Source organism: Melospiza melodia, unplaced genomic scaffold (genome assembly GCF_035770615.1).
Source record: "Melospiza melodia melodia isolate bMelMel2 unplaced genomic scaffold, bMelMel2.pri scaffold_181, whole genome shotgun sequence".
Classification (NCBI taxonomy): Eukaryota; Metazoa; Chordata; class Aves; order Passeriformes; family Passerellidae; genus Melospiza; species Melospiza melodia.
Genome location: NW_026948526.1, coordinates 113,221 through 130,835, shown reverse-complemented (window position 1 = coordinate 130,835; position 17,615 = coordinate 113,221). Strand labels below are relative to the sequence as shown.

Below are 17,615 nucleotides of genomic sequence, written 5' to 3'. Positions count from 1 at the left end.
CCCACCTAGAGTCCAACTACACCCCACATTACACATTCCAAGTCCCCGGGCCCTCTCCTATCGCACCAGGCTGTGCGGCAGGGCAGAGCAGCTCCGGCACATACGTGTGCTGACACCCGTGAATCAGGACAGGCAGGACAGGACAGACAACAGGGACACAACAGGAACAGAAATCTCTTGGCAAGGAAAATGGCTGCAAGGACTGAGAGAATGCAAAAGGAGATGACTGAGTTCAAACTGACGGTCAGCTGATGAGGCTCAGAGAACCCTGGAGGAAGAAGATGCTAACTGAAGGATTTATTCCAAGAACAGCAAAGATCGATGCCTAGGAATCCTATGCTCAGAATCCTCTGCCTGCCCTCACATTCTTACAAGTCCTACTCCACCACAATGGATCCAGGTGGGGCACAGCTGTCCGTACAGCTCAGAACAAGACCTGACAAGACACCTGACTGGATGCTTCCAAAGAGAGAAGAGAGTCTGATGCCTGTCTGAGCTCCCCAGTCAAAAGTTCTGTGGCCTGGATGCCAGGCCAGGGAATGCAGTGATCACAGATGCTAACAAGGATGCCAAGGTTTATGACAGGCCCCCCTAAGGTAAAAGACATTGCATACACAAACAACACATAATGCACAACAGACACATGACACGAGACACACCGGGACTGCTCTGCCCTGCGCTCCTCAGCACTGGGATCAAAAGTGAGACGTGGCTTGTATGGGGCCTAAGGGGCCACTTCATGAACACCCCCCACCTCCAAATCGGACCCAAAAACCCCTGCCAGTAATTCCCAAACCAGCACCATGCCTTCATCCCCTCTGTGGGTCACAGCCCTCTACTTATCTCTCAGACATCTGGGGATGCCAGTCTGTCTCAGGTGCATAGAAAGGCCACCTCGTCAGCTGGGAAGGTCCTGCTGGCACCGGGCTGGTGTCTCTCAAACAGCTAGATTAAAGAGAACCAAACATCAGTGCCTGACCTTGGCACCGCATCGGCCAAAACCCCACCACTCTGCTACTCACCGCGCTCCTAAGAAGGCCCGGCACCTCCTAACCCTGACCCTCTGCGACACCTGGAATGCAGCTACACCTGAAAGAAAGCTAGAACATATGTCAAACACCACCAGGGTAACTCACAAGCTGCAAACACCTTATGTCAATCTAGGAAGAGCAGCTAGAGCCCAAGTACAGCCCACGTCACAAATTCCAACTCCCCATGGTTTGTCCTACTGAAGCACGCCATGCAGCAGGGCAGAACAGCTCCGGCACAAATACCTGCAGACACCCGTGACACAGAACGTGACAAACAGGGGGACGTGAAACACGACACATCATGCTTGTGGTGGGGGCCTCGAGGGAAGAGGGCAAAAGGGACCCCAAAGACACACTAGGGAACACGGCACACCGGACAACACGACGCACACCGGAGCTGTTCTGCACTGCCCGCCTGAAAGCTGCCATCAAAAGTAGAGCCTCTCCCTTTAGCTGTCCTAAGAGGCCCTTGGACAAGATTGCCTTTCCCTCTGCTCATTTTTAAATCTGCCCCAAGAACTCCCAACCCACTATTCACTCATCTCCAGGCCATGGCCCCCGACTTATCTTTTGGATGATCGGTGACGTGGATCCACGTTGCACCTGAAATGAGTCTGCCTCCGAGGGCCTCATGAGTGCCGAGGAGCCTCTTGGTCAGCTACAATAAAGTAAACCGAAACCAAAGTGTGATCCAGAGTTACGCGGGCCAAATCCCTGCAAGTCAGCTACTTGCCCTTTCCTGAGTGTGCCTGGCTCCCTCAGGCTCCAGCTTCATCCTGATTCCAAGGCTGTGGCCTTCATTAGGGGTGGCACCTGGGTAAGAGAAAGGCAAAGTTAAATGGCATTGCTGTGAGTGCAGTGGATGACCTTGTGTGCTGTAACACACGGGAATGCCTCTGCTAGGCTTCTGAACAGCCTTGTGTGGGGGGGCCCTCAAATAAACAAATAAACACCCTTTCTCACCCTGCTGCCTGCAAACCCCCTCCCAAGAACTCCTAAATGGATACCTGATCACCCTCTCTCTCCCATGCACAACCCTCAACTCACCTGAAGCTTCAATCTCAAACATCATCCTTGACACTGGGCAGACCTCTCTTGCGACATGATCCATCTGCTGAAAAATTGTTGTTCTTGAGAGCTGAGCAATAAGAACCATTTCTCTCCACTGCTCACCTTGGCTGCTGGTATCCAGATTGACTTCCTAAAAAGAAAGACAAAGAACAGTGCTGTAACACAGTCACCATACACACTTCTGCTGCAGAGACAAATGGGGCCTCACCTGCTCGGGGCAATCCCCTCAACGGGATGGGGCCCTCTGGCACCGATTCAATCCATCTCAATCTGAAAAAAAAGGTAGGACAAGAGTCAAACTGTTGCAGGATAACTGAGGAGCTCCAGATATCCTGTGTCCATCTACAAATCCCACCTAGAGTCCAACTACACCCCACATTACACATTCCAAGTCCCCGGGCCCTCTCCTATCGCACCAGGCTGTGCGGCAGGGCAGAGCAGCTCCGGCACATACGTGTGCTGACACCCGTGAATCAGGACAGGCAGGACAGGACAGACAACAGGGACACAACAGGAACAGAAATCTCTTGGCAAGGAAAATGGCTGCAAGGACTGAGAGAATGCAAAAGGAGATGACTGAGTTCAAACTGACGGTCAGCTGATGAGGCTCAGAGAACCCTGGAGGAAGAAGATGCTAACTGAAGGATTTATTCCAAGAACAGCAAAGATCGATGCCTAGGAATCCTATGCTCAGAATCCTCTGCCTGCCCTCACATTCTTACAAGTCCTACTCCACCACAATGGATCCAGGTGGGGCACAGCTGTCCGTACAGCTCAGAACAAGACCTGACAAGACACCTGACTGGATGCTTCCAAAGAGAGAAGAGAGTCTGATGCCTGTCTGAGCTCCCCAGTCAAAAGTTCTGTGGCCTGGATGCCAGGCCAGGGAATGCAGTGATCACAGATGCTAACAAGGATGCCAAGGTTTATGACAGGCCCCCCTAAGGTAAAAGACATTGCATACACAAACAACACATAATGCACAACAGACACATGACACGAGACACACCGGGACTGCTCTGCCCTGCGCTCCTCAGCACTGGGATCAAAAGTGAGACGTGGCTTGTATGGGGCCTAAGGGGCCACTTCATGAACACCCCCCACCTCCAAATCGGACCCAAAAACCCCTGCCAGTAATTCCCAAACCAGCACCATGCCTTCATCCCCTCTGTGGGTCACAGCCCTCTACTTATCTCTCAGACATCTGGGGATGCCAGTCTGTCTCAGGTGCATAGAAAGGCCACCTCGTCAGCTGGGAAGGTCCTGCTGGCACCGGGCTGGTGTCTCTCAAACAGCTAGATTAAAGAGAACCAAACATCAGTGCCTGACCTTGGCACCGCATCGGCCAAAACCCCACCACTCTGCTACTCACCGCGCTCCTAAGAAGGCCCGGCACCTCCTAACCCTGACCCTCTGCGACACCTGGAATGCAGCTACACCTGAAAGAAAGCTAGAACATATGTCAAACACCACCAGGGTAACTCACAAGCTGCAAACACCTTATGTCAATCTAGGAAGAGCAGCTAGAGCCCAAGTACAGCCCACGTCACAAATTCCAACTCCCCATGGTTTGTCCTACTGAAGCACGCCATGCAGCAGGGCAGAACAGCTCCGGCACAAATACCTGCAGACACCCGTGACACAGAACGTGACAAACAGGGGGACGTGAAACACGACACATCATGCTTGTGGTGGGGGCCTCGAGGGAAGAGGGCAAAAGGGACCCCAAAGACACACTAGGGAACACGGCACACCGGACAACACGACGCACACCGGAGCTGTTCTGCACTGCCCGCCTGAAAGCTGCCATCAAAAGTAGAGCCTCTCCCTTTAGCTGTCCTAAGAGGCCCTTGGACAAGATTGCCTTTCCCTCTGCTCATTTTTAAATCTGCCCCAAGAACTCCCAACCCACTATTCACTCATCTCCAGGCCATGGCCCCCGACTTATCTTTTGGATGATCGGTGACGTGGATCCACGTTGCACCTGAAATGAGTCTGCCTCCGAGGGCCTCATGAGTGCCGAGGAGCCTCTTGGTCAGCTACAATAAAGTAAACCGAAACCAAAGTGTGATCCAGAGTTACGCGGGCCAAATCCCTGCAAGTCAGCTACTTGCCCTTTCCTGAGTGTGCCTGGCTCCCTCAGGCTCCAGCTTCATCCTGATTCCAAGGCTGTGGCCTTCATTAGGGGTGGCACCTGGGTAAGAGAAAGGCAAAGTTAAATGGCATTGCTGTGAGTGCAGTGGATGACCTTGTGTGCTGTAACACACGGGAATGCCTCTGCTAGGCTTCTGAACAGCCTTGTGTGGGGGGGCCCTCAAATAAACAAATAAACACCCTTTCTCACCCTGCTGCCTGCAAACCCCCTCCCAAGAACTCCTAAATGGATACCTGATCACCCTCTCTCTCCCATGCACAACCCTCAACTCACCTGAAGCTTCAATCTCAAACATCATCCTTGACACTGGGCAGACCTCTCTTGCGACATGATCCATCTGCTGAAAAATTGTTGTTCTTGAGAGCTGAGCAATAAGAACCATTTCTCTCCACTGCTCACCTTGGCTGCTGGTATCCAGATTGACTTCCTAAAAAGAAAGACAAAGAACAGTGCTGTAACACAGTCACCATACACACTTCTGCTGCAGAGACAAATGGGGCCTCACCTGCTCGGGGCAATCCCCTCAACGGGATGGGGCCCTCTGGCACCGATTCAATCCATCTCAATCTGAAAAAAAAGGTAGGACAAGAGTCAAACTGTTGCAGGATAACTGAGGAGCTCCAGATATCCTGTGTCCATCTACAAATCCCACCTAGAGTCCAACTACACCCCACATTACACATTCCAAGTCCCCGGGCCCTCTCCTATCGCACCAGGCTGTGCGGCAGGGCAGAGCAGCTCCGGCACATACGTGTGCTGACACCCGTGAATCAGGACAGGCAGGACAGGACAGACAACAGGGACACAACAGGAACAGAAATCTCTTGGCAAGGAAAATGGCTGCAAGGACTGAGAGAATGCAAAAGGAGATGACTGAGTTCAAACTGACGGTCAGCTGATGAGGCTCAGAGAACCCTGGAGGAAGAAGATGCTAACTGAAGGATTTATTCCAAGAACAGCAAAGATCGATGCCTAGGAATCCTATGCTCAGAATCCTCTGCCTGCCCTCACATTCTTACAAGTCCTACTCCACCACAATGGATCCAGGTGGGGCACAGCTGTCCGTACAGCTCAGAACAAGACCTGACAAGACACCTGACTGGATGCTTCCAAAGAGAGAAGAGAGTCTGATGCCTGTCTGAGCTCCCCAGTCAAAAGTTCTGTGGCCTGGATGCCAGGCCAGGGAATGCAGTGATCACAGATGCTAACAAGGATGCCAGGGTTTATGACAGGCCCCCCTAAGGTAAAAGACATTGCATACACAAACAACACATAATGCACAACAGACACATGACACGAGACACACCGGGACTGCTCTGCCCTGCGCTCCTCAGCACTGGGATCAAAAGTGAGACGTGGCTTGTATGGGGCCTAAGGGGCCACTTCATGAACACCCCCCACCTCCAAATCGGACCCAAAAACCCCTGCCAGTAATTCCCAAACCAGCACCATGCCTTCATCCCCTCTGTGGGTCACAGCCCTCTACTTATCTCTCAGACATCTGGGGATGCCAGTCTGTCTCAGGTGCATAGAAAGGCCACCTCGTCAGCTGGGAAGGTCCTGCTGGCACCGGGCTGGTGTCTCTCAAACAGCTAGATTAAAGAGAACCAAACATCAGTGCCTGACCTTGGCACCGCATCGGCCAAAACCCCACCACTCTGCTACTCACCGCGCTCCTAAGAAGGCCCGGCACCTCCTAACCCTGACCCTCTGCGACACCTGGAATGCAGCTACACCTGAAAGAAAGCTAGAACATATGTCAAACACCACCAGGGTAACTCACAAGCTGCAAACACCTTATGTCAATCTAGGAAGAGCAGCTAGAGCCCAAGTACAGCCCACGTCACAAATTCCAACTCCCCATGGTTTGTCCTACTGAAGCACGCCATGCAGCAGGGCAGAACAGCTCCGGCACAAATACCTGCAGACACCCGTGACACAGAACGTGACAAACAGGGGGACGTGAAACACGACACATCATGCTTGTGGTGGGGGCCTCGAGGGAAGAGGGCAAAAGGGACCCCAAAGACACACTAGGGAACACGGCACACCGGACAACACGACGCACACCGGAGCTGTTCTGCACTGCCCGCCTGAAAGCTGCCATCAAAAGTAGAGCCTCTCCCTTTAGCTGTCCTAAGAGGCCCTTGGACAAGATTGCCTTTCCCTCTGCTCATTTTTAAATCTGCCCCAAGAACTCCCAACCCACTATTCACTCATCTCCAGGCCATGGCCCCCGACTTATCTTTTGGATGATCGGTGACGTGGATCCACGTTGCACCTGAAATGAGTCTGCCTCCGAGGGCCTCATGAGTGCCGAGGAGCCTCTTGGTCAGCTACAATAAAGTAAACCGAAACCAAAGTGTGATCCAGAGTTACGCGGGCCAAATCCCTGCAAGTCAGCTACTTGCCCTTTCCTGAGTGTGCCTGGCTCCCTCAGGCTCCAGCTTCATCCTGATTCCAAGGCTGTGGCCTTCATTAGGGGTGGCACCTGGGTAAGAGAAAGGCAAAGTTAAATGGCATTGCTGTGAGTGCAGTGGATGACCTTGTGTGCTGTAACACACGGGAATGCCTCTGCTAGGCTTCTGAACAGCCTTGTGTGGGGGGGCCCTCAAATAAACAAATAAACACCCTTTCTCACCCTGCTGCCTGCAAACCCCCTCCCAAGAACTCCTAAATGGATACCTGATCACCCTCTCTCTCCCATGCACAACCCTCAACTCACCTGAAGCTTCAATCTCAAACATCATCCTTGACACTGGGCAGACCTCTCTTGCGACATGATCCATCTGCTGAAAAATTGTTGTTCTTGAGAGCTGAGCAATAAGAACCATTTCTCTCCACTGCTCACCTTGGCTGCTGGTATCCAGATTGACTTCCTAAAAAGAAAGACAAAGAACAGTGCTGTAACACAGTCACCATACACACTTCTGCTGCAGAGACAAATGGGGCCTCACCTGCTCGGGGCAATCCCCTCAACGGGATGGGGCCCTCTGGCACCGATTCAATCCATCTCAATCTGAAAAAAAAGGTAGGACAAGAGTCAAACTGTTGCAGGATAACTGAGGAGCTCCAGATATCCTGTGTCCATCTACAAATCCCACCTAGAGTCCAACTACACCCCACATTACACATTCCAAGTCCCCGGGCCCTCTCCTATCGCACCAGGCTGTGCGGCAGGGCAGAGCAGCTCCGGCACATACGTGTGCTGACACCCGTGAATCAGGACAGGCAGGACAGGACAGACAACAGGGACACAACAGGAACAGAAATCTCTTGGCAAGGAAAATGGCTGCAAGGACTGAGAGAATGCAAAAGGAGATGACTGAGTTCAAACTGACGGTCAGCTGATGAGGCTCAGAGAACCCTGGAGGAAGAAGATGCTAACTGAAGGATTTATTCCAAGAACAGCAAAGATCGATGCCTAGGAATCCTATGCTCAGAATCCTCTGCCTGCCCTCACATTCTTACAAGTCCTACTCCACCACAATGGATCCAGGTGGGGCACAGCTGTCCGTACAGCTCAGAACAAGACCTGACAAGACACCTGACTGGATGCTTCCAAAGAGAGAAGAGAGTCTGATGCCTGTCTGAGCTCCCCAGTCAAAAGTTCTGTGGCCTGGATGCCAGGCCAGGGAATGCAGTGATCACAGATGCTAACAAGGATGCCAAGGTTTATGACAGGCCCCCCTAAGGTAAAAGACATTGCATACACAAACAACACATAATGCACAACAGACACATGACACGAGACACACCGGGACTGCTCTGCCCTGCGCTCCTCAGCACTGGGATCAAAAGTGAGACGTGGCTTGTATGGGGCCTAAGGGGCCACTTCATGAACACCCCCCACCTCCAAATCGGACCCAAAAACCCCTGCCAGTAATTCCCAAACCAGCACCATGCCTTCATCCCCTCTGTGGGTCACAGCCCTCTACTTATCTCTCAGACATCTGGGGATGCCAGTCTGTCTCAGGTGCATAGAAAGGCCACCTCGTCAGCTGGGAAGGTCCTGCTGGCACCGGGCTGGTGTCTCTCAAACAGCTAGATTAAAGAGAACCAAACATCAGTGCCTGACCTTGGCACCGCATCGGCCAAAACCCCACCACTCTGCTACTCACCGCGCTCCTAAGAAGGCCCGGCACCTCCTAACCCTGACCCTCTGCGACACCTGGAATGCAGCTACACCTGAAAGAAAGCTAGAACATATGTCAAACACCACCAGGGTAACTCACAAGCTGCAAACACCTTATGTCAATCTAGGAAGAGCAGCTAGAGCCCAAGTACAGCCCACGTCACAAATTCCAACTCCCCATGGTTTGTCCTACTGAAGCACGCCATGCAGCAGGGCAGAACAGCTCCGGCACAAATACCTGCAGACACCCGTGACACAGAACGTGACAAACAGGGGGACGTGAAACACGACACATCATGCTTGTGGTGGGGGCCTCGAGGGAAGAGGGCAAAAGGGACCCCAAAGACACACTAGGGAACACGGCACACCGGACAACACGACGCACACCGGAGCTGTTCTGCACTGCCCGCCTGAAAGCTGCCATCAAAAGTAGAGCCTCTCCCTTTAGCTGTCCTAAGAGGCCCTTGGACAAGATTGCCTTTCCCTCTGCTCATTTTTAAATCTGCCCCAAGAACTCCCAACCCACTATTCACTCATCTCCAGGCCATGGCCCCCGACTTATCTTTTGGATGATCGGTGACGTGGATCCACGTTGCACCTGAAATGAGTCTGCCTCCGAGGGCCTCATGAGTGCCGAGGAGCCTCTTGGTCAGCTACAATAAAGTAAACCGAAACCAAAGTGTGATCCAGAGTTACGCGGGCCAAATCCCTGCAAGTCAGCTACTTGCCCTTTCCTGAGTGTGCCTGGCTCCCTCAGGCTCCAGCTTCATCCTGATTCCAAGGCTGTGGCCTTCATTAGGGGTGGCACCTGGGTAAGAGAAAGGCAAAGTTAAATGGCATTGCTGTGAGTGCAGTGGATGACCTTGTGTGCTGTAACACACGGGAATGCCTCTGCTAGGCTTCTGAACAGCCTTGTGTGGGGGGGCCCTCAAATAAACAAATAAACACCCTTTCTCACCCTGCTGCCTGCAAACCTCCCTCCATCCACAATAACTCCTAACTGGACACGTGCTCACCCTCCCTCTCCCCATCACAATCCTCAACTCATCAGAAGCCTCAGTCTCAAACATCATCTTGGACACTGGGCAGATCCCTCTTAAGACATCATGAATCTGCTGAAAATTTGTTGTGCTTGACACAGCTTGGTATTTCAGGGAGTCTCACTCCTCAATTAAAAAAAAAAAAAAAAAAAAAAAAAAAAAAAAAAAAAAAAAAAAAAAAAAACAGAGCAAAACCAAAAATTACAAAGGCACCTTACCACCCCTAAACACAAAACCCAAAATCACAAACCTAAACATTCCCTGTGTTCTATGCTGTTTTCTTCACAGAATCTTCCAAGCCTCTGTGCTTTAGATGGCCAGCAACACCTGCTGAAAACAAGCTGAGACGAGATGAAAGAGCCTCTTCGCTGAAATGGGAGGAGAGCTCTTACCCCAACACATCCCAGACAGGGTATGAAGCCCCTCAGCCACGGCTGGGGTTAATAACCCCTGGTGGTGCCCGCCTCTCGTTCCCATGCCACCCAGGAAAAGGGAGGGAGCTAATCCCACCAAGCCCTCAGAGCAGCTGCAGCTGTTTAGCTCTGACTCAGATTCAAGGGGAGTAAAGGGCTTGTTAGAGAAGAAAGTTCTTCAGAAAAATAGCAGTACTTTCTTTTTTGCAACAACTACTTGGAGCAGAAGAACAGAAAACTGGCAAGATATAAAACTTTGTGGTAAGGTTACTTAGCTGGATAAATTGGGTAATTGAGTAATTTGCTGTTACCTTCTATAATTATTCTGTGTTTAACAAAAGCCATCTAATAAATTCACACCCAAAACTCCAGCAGCCCAGCTGGCCCTACCAAATCTCTATGTTTATGCATACAGTAAACAAAACCAAAATCCCAGTAATACCTATCAGAAGTCTATGAAAGAAACCTATTGAAATTAATCCTACCTCAAATACAAAACAACCCATCCAAAGTTAGCTTCACGCAAAAAACAATTTACACAGAGTTAATAACACCAAGAAATAAAACAACACACCATATACCACCAATGAATATAACAGTGAAGAAAAAAAAACCACTTTTTTTTTTTTTTTGTTTTTTAAACTAACTTCTTTTATTAGCTAGAACAAAAGATTTTGCCAGGACTGTAACAACAACAACTTCTTCTTCTGAAATGTCCCTTCTTCTTCCCAAATTCCTTAAAACTTCTGAATTTACATCCAAGCAAAAAGCAAAATTCGTGCACTTGTGCATTCCATGCTCCTGTCAGATTCTCTGTTTCCCTCCACATCTTCTTACACTTTCAGTCTTCACGCTGTGCTGCCGTGATGAGTTTGACGGAAGAATTGGTAAACGTTAAGAGAGGATTTCCCTGCCTCCCTCCCCAAAGCTGGTTTCCTTAGTGCATTTCACTCAATCCCAAACCGGCAATGATGCACGCTCACCTCAAGGCTCACAGCTGCTCGGCTAAACTCGGCTATTGTCGGCTGCATTCGGCTGTACTCGCCTCTTCAGCGCGGCTCTGCTCTCTGCGCTTCGGCCGAACTCGGAGCCGCTCTCTGCGCTCGGCGCGGCTCGACTCGCTTCGGCAGAACTCGGAGCCGCTCAGCGCACTCGGCGCGGCTCGGCTCGCCTCGCTTCGGCGGAACTCGGAGCCGCTCTGTACGTTCGGCGCGGCTCGGCTCGCCTCGCTTCGGCCGAACTCAGAGCCGCTCAGTGCGCTCGACGCGACTCCGCTCGGCTCCCTGAGAGCGGGCAAGCGGCGGCGCCTCACGTTAAACTCGCCCGGCTCGGGGCTCTCCTGCTGCCGCGTCCCGCGGGCGGCCCGGCCATCGCACGGACACGATCGGGAGCGCGGCGTGCCGCAGGAGCTCATTAGGCTGTGACCGCGCTCGCGCTAATTAGCGCGCACGAGAGCAGCGGGCTCGGTTCGGCTGAGCTCGGCTCGGTTCAGGCAGCCTCGCAAGCCTGGCCTCGGTTCGCTCGAGGCCGTCAGGTTCGGCCGGTCTCGCCTTGGTTCGGCTGAGCTCGTTGCATTCGGCCGAAGGCGGCGTCGTTCGTTCGTGTTTTTATAAATATCTTTCTATATTGACTGTATATTTCTATATTTAGATTTATATTTCTATAATATTTCTTTTATTCAAAATAAAACCCCCATCTCTAGCCAAATAAATACAAAAAACCACCTTCTTTCAAACGATATTGAAATATTTTTATACTTAGTATAATTATACGCACATTTATAGTTAGTTTCTTTTGATGCAGTGTATTATTAATTACATATAATATACATAAAATTCTAGAAATGGATTTAAATTATTATTTATGTATCATATCTACTGCTACAACTAATTTTTTCTTGTTTTTAAACTTTTTATATATATATATATATCTGTATTTATTTATGATATATTCCTATACTTACATTTCTACCTTCATATTATTTGTATTTATAATTTTTATAATCAAAACCCTGCCTATTGACAAATAAAAAAAGCCTGCTTTATGTAACGATTTTAAAAAATATTTTCATATTTATAATTTTCATATTTATATTTATAATTTATTCTATATTACATGAGAACACATCTGCTCCTGCACCCCAGTGGGGCTCCCTCTCCTGGGGACCTTGGGGTGCCCCAACGGCATCAGAGCCCAGAGTCTTCACCCTCTTCTCCTCTATTTAGAAACTACACTACAACTCTTTTCTGGAAACAAAGATATTACCTAAATCCTCTCCCCATGTCCCAGACAGATAGATATTCAGTTATTAGTTGGCTGGGCAGCAGTTTCTTAAATAGAATGATAAACAAGACGTGAACATTTTAGCTACAAGCAAATAGGCAAATCTGAACAAGGTACTGATGGCCAGCCACAGAAGTTATTTTGAAGCAATTTTTTAAACAATAAAATACTGATACCACAAAAATAAAGCAAAAAGCTAACTACTGGCTAAAAAAAAATTAACTTTTGACAGCAACAACATTCCAACCACACAGGTTTTTTCCCGATGTCATACTTTATAACTACCTCTCTTGGGAATTCTCATCATGTATCCCAAAAGGAATAAATACCTTAGAGCGTCCTAAAGCAAAAAGTAGCACACATGAGCTCCTCACACTCCCGGGAGGCCGGCACAGCGTGCACTGAGTCAGCAATGAATTCTGCTCAGTGAAGGTCTGCAAACAAAGGTTCAACTGATGAATTTAACTGATTTTAAAGGGAGGTTTTCTAAGCACTGAAGCACAACAAAGAACAAGCAACAACAATTCTTAAAAAAATCTGCAAGTTTTATTTAGCATATATGTGACTGATTTCCACGCTGTGGCTTCTCACTTTGATTTGTCTGTAGGTTCAGGAAGATGACAATGCACACTCTGCCCTCCCTGAGCCCCCCACAGCAGCTGAGCGCTGCTCTGTGTGCTCAGATCATCAGGAACTGGATTACACGTGCCCGGATGGACTGGAACTGCTCTGCTGCAGATTCAGGAGACGATGGCACAGAGGGGCTGGCCGAGGCGTCGTCCCAATTCCATTTCTGTGTGACGAGAAGCAGTTCGTTCCCAACAGCTGCAACAATCCCCAGCTCCCTTCCACGGTGAGTACCGATGGCACACAAATGGCAGCCCGAGGAAATCGTGTTCTGGGCTCTAAGTGGTTGGGACAGGGTCTGATTTGTTGTTTTGTACTTGTATGAAGATTAGTACAACAGGGCTCTGATGGATGACATGGCAACACAGAATTAAAAACTCCTCGATAGGATTACATCGACTTCTAGGAAAAGACAAAAGCTTAGGACCCTTCTGAAATCTACTTTTAATCCAAAGCACGGGGATTGTCAGCATGCTGCACCTTCCAGCTTTTCAAAGCAGCTTCCCTCTGAAGACCAGGAAACATTGATTTCTACAGAAACAACGGGCAACCCCCAGGCTAATCTCAGCACTACTGTTTAATAGGGGACCTGCCAGCGTGCCAGTCCAGCTTCAAGTGTGCTTTACTTCAGTCTAACGTCCCCACAAAATTCTTCTCACATCTTCCAACCCTGAAATCTTATCTTCCCCTAAAGCTTCTCTTCATTAGCAATTTCCAAGTAACATGGTATTTTTACAACATTCAAAAATGTCATGCTGGACTGTGCTAGAGAGTAATCTGCAAATATAAGCTTAGCAAAGTTTGAATTGACTTGTCCAGGGAAAAAAACTACAAGTGAACACCTACACCTGCCTACAAAGAGCTAACAAGCCCCTGGCAGCTGCCAGCATCAAAGCGCAGCGGATGTCTCTAATACAGGGTAAGGATAACAATATCACCTTCTGTTCTCTCCAGCTTCTTTTCCCTGCAGTCGTATTTTGCTTCTTATGATTTTTTTAGTCCCCGTATCTTCTTGGACAGCACCGAGCCCGACGACAAGGACACGAGAGTCTTTCCCTGCCGGGCGGAGAGAACCAGGAAAACAGTTAAAATAAGAACAGGGCAGTTTGAAATTCATACTTGCAACGAGAAGCAGCGCCTAACCAACAGAACAAAAGTAAACAAAGCATGACACCTCCCTGGGGACAGAAGACTCACAAACTCTCCAGGATTTACAATTCTAGCCACCAACCCCTTCAGGACAGCAGCCAAGTGTCCCCTGGGGTGGTGCTGCACCAAAGAACCATCTGAGAGGTTCCAAAGAGTGAAATGCACAGTATTTTGCAAAGACAAAAAATCTTGCAAAATAACAAAAATACAATAGATGTAAACTACAGGGCAAGAGTACAAGTGTTACCTTTGGCAGCTGGAACCATCCAGGTGAGCACCTGATAACTGGATCCTCACCAGAGTTTGAACCCTTCAGGACACAGAAGGGTTTTCCCCAGGAATTTCACAGACTGAGTTTTGACAGAAGCACGCTCGCCGGATCCTCAGAAACGTCGCCCATTCTCCAGGCGTCTGGAGAGAACTGCAAATGGCTCTCATGTAGTTGGAGCTGGTTCTGTAAGGTCTCAGGGTGAATTTCACCAGATGCAACCAAATTGGGCAACTCCCAGTGGGACAGAAGGAACCCAAAGCTTGGGTAAGCAGAGCTGCAGCAAATACTGAGGAAACAAACATAACAGCGTAAAAGATAATAAACCATCCTTTTTTTTCCCTTGCTTTTGTTTTTTTTTTTTCTTATTCAGATCAGCATAGCAATTAAAGAGAAGGTGAAAAACTCACCATTACTGAACATTTCATCACCTGTAAGCTGAGCATCCTTAGCATAGGGGACTCCAAAGTTAAAATTCACTGATTCCTGGGAAATGAAACCAAATATCGTATGGTAAATAATCAAACAGCAGACATAAAAATTTGTTTCCTCTAAGGACTTTCAGGTACGTATGTATCTTTGCATTACACATTAGAACATACACTTTATACCATCACCTAATACATAATAATTTACCTTTAAATTTTGATAGTATAGCATGAATTTTTAACTTAAACTGGTGATCTATTATTATTCAGTTGGTGCCTAAAGTTATTTCTGCTGTCACGTTCAAAAAAACATGAATTTTTTTTACTGGAATGAGCAATTGATTTCAAAGTCATCACAAGCCCACCAAAACACAAAGCTGGGTTCACTGGACGGGTCTGTGAGCTAGAAGTAGTTAGGCTTGTACTTCCCTCTTGTTCTTCCAGAACCAATAAATGCTGTCAACAAAACCAGGATCTTTAGCCCACTGCTGTGAAAGATTCTACAAGGATGATGGTTTGATTTGTGTTTAGAAGTTTTGATTTGAAATGGCCAGTCCAATGGATAAAGACAGTTTAAGTAGTATTACATTACTATTGTTATTATTTCTATTATGATTTTTACTAGTACTACTACTATTATTATCACCTGCTACTGGAAGAAACAAACCAGTAGTACCTATACTTAATTACTTTTATTTCCAGAAAATAATAAAGAAAAAGAACCAAACCAAAAAAGTCACTTCCTACCTTTTATATCAAGGGATGAAAAATTTCTCTTGGGCTCTTCTCCAATTGATCAAGACTCATAGCACTGAAAGGCAAACAAAACAGTGCTTTATAGAAGGCCAGGTGCACGTTTCAAGGCTGAACCACCAACTGATTGCAGTGACAGCACTTACAACATGAATCGTTCCCAGAGCCTCTGTTCAATGGAATGTTCTGTGGAACTGCCATTTCTTTCCCAAAACACTAACTTCCAACACTTCCTAAACTTATCTTGTATTTTAAAACCACAGAAGTTAGTGAGACTCTGTGCGGAGGTCAGCTTTAAATTTATTTCCTTCTAAAGCACAGAGCTCTGTTCCATCACCCTTCCCTTCGGCTCTACACTGGATCATGGTGAGCATTTGAGGAGTGCTCAAGAACCAATTCGATTTCTCTCTTTTTCTAGTTCTCTCTACTCTTAAATAATGCAAGACAAGTCAAATGAAAAATGACAAGTTCAGCATCAAAGCCACACTTTTTCCCTTTGTCTGCTCAAGAACAGGCTCTAAATCCACTTCTTGCTGCCTTCAACGATTCAGACTTGCAAAACCATTTTGACATGTTTTACAGCTTTATCATAACCCACAGAACGCAAGCTCTGTATTACAGGAAAAGGTAATTCACAGGCCAATATCTAAAGAGACCACTTACTTGTAAATACATACCTTGATAGAGATCGCACTGAGAACGTTTCTGTGGGACTCTAAGGGAGACATATTTTCTGAGTATCCTGTAAACAAGAAAAGCTACGATATATTACAAGACATCCCCACTTTTTCTACATATTCAAATAGGATTTTTAATAAAAACAATTCAGTTAAAAAAGAAGGAAGAAAATCAAGGTAATTTTACTCAGCTATATTTACTCCTGATTTAGAGGGAAAAAAAAGTCACGGGTGCTGCAAAGAAAAAAAAAGTGAACCATAAACGCTTACAGTAGAATTTTAAAACAAGTGCTTGCATAAAAGAATCTTACGGAACGTGAAGTAGAACAAAAAGTGAAACCACTATCAGACCTGCCTATTTTCTCACCATTGTACAAGAAAATCCTAAAAGCATTATAAAGTCGCTGCCTAAAACCGGTCATGGGATGTAACCAAGAACAATTGAGGCATTTGCTAATCTAGACAGAAACCTTTTCTGGATGCAAGTGTCAGATCACAAGTTTTGTCTTTCAGAAGCTCGACAATGCTGGAAAGCATTTTCCCTGGGGCTCGGGAGGGCAGGGGCGGAAGGGGGGGTGACTTTGCAGCTCGCACCTGTGCCATCCGAAGCATACAGCCCGCCCACTCCCTGCGCTGGGCATTCTCCCGGCCATCTCTGGCTTTACCGCTCAGCGCCGCTCCATCCGCTGTCACGGCACAAAGAGCCACGAGCACTAACGCAGGCAGCAACCCCGTCATGCCGGCGATACCGCAGCGCTCCCTGCTCGCAGCGCCCAACACGCGGCGGAGCCGCCTCCGCCCGCAGCACCGGCAGCAGCCCGAGGGAGACGGCTGCAGCTCGGGGGCTCCTCCGGCGCCTCCGCCAGCCCGAGGGCGGCCGCCCCACCGGGACCGCGGCAGCGCCCGGCGCCGCTCGCCCGGGGCGGCTCCTGCAGCTCCCGGCCCGCGGCAGCAAAGCACCGCCTCGCCCTCCGCCATCGGCGGGCGGCAGCGCCCCCGCCCCCGGCACCGCTGAGTGCGGCCGAGGAACCGGGCGGACGCTCCTTCCGCGCTGCTCAGCTCCGGGCGGGCGGCCAGACGGAGGCTGCGCCCCTCCAGCGTCGCTGTCCCGCGCGGGAGAGGCGCCGGCAGCTGCGCGCGCACAGCCCCGCGCGGCCGCCTGGCACGCCAGCCACTCATGTGCCGCGTCAGCCGTTGCGTCACACGCCGCGCCAGCAGCATGGCCTGCCGGGAGTTGTAGTCTCGGGCTGACAGCCACCGCTCCGTCCCCCGCCACCGGGAGCTGCAGTCCCTCCTGGGCATCAAACAGGTCCTTCGCCCCAGGGCTGGGAAGGACCTGAGGCAGCACCGCTCCTCTCCAATGCCCTCTCTTTTTCCCTCCAACTCTTTTTACTTTTTTCACTCTGTTTTTCACCACTTCCCTTCCCCTTCCCTTCCCCTTTCCTTTCCTTCCCCTTCCCTTTCCTTTCCTTTCCTTTCCTTTCCTTTCCTTTCCTTTCCTTTCCTTTCCTTTCCTTTCCTTTCCTTTCCTTTCCTTTCCCTTCCCTTTCCCTTCCCTTTCCCTTCCCCTTTCTTGTATTTCTAA

At 49.1% G+C, this 17,615-nt stretch overlaps 1 long non-coding RNA gene across 5 annotated transcripts in view; it reads right to left on the bottom strand.

The window, feature by feature from the left end:
- Window positions 1-12,652: 12,652 nt before the first annotated feature.
- The window catches only part of LOC134433508 (uncharacterized), an 81,483-nt gene continuing 76,520 nt past the window's right edge, over window positions 12,653-17,615 (bottom strand). Inside the window, exons 1-7 of one of the 5 annotated variants that reach the window (XR_010031583.1) lie at window positions 16,625-16,904; window positions 16,031-16,095; window positions 15,348-15,411; window positions 14,583-14,658; window positions 14,152-14,461; window positions 13,694-13,811; window positions 12,653-13,099 (exon numbers count right to left, since the gene is read on the bottom strand). This is a non-coding gene — a long non-coding RNA (uncharacterized LOC134433508). The other 4 variants (XR_010031580.1, XR_010031581.1, XR_010031582.1 and 1 more) reach the window with 4 other exon arrangements.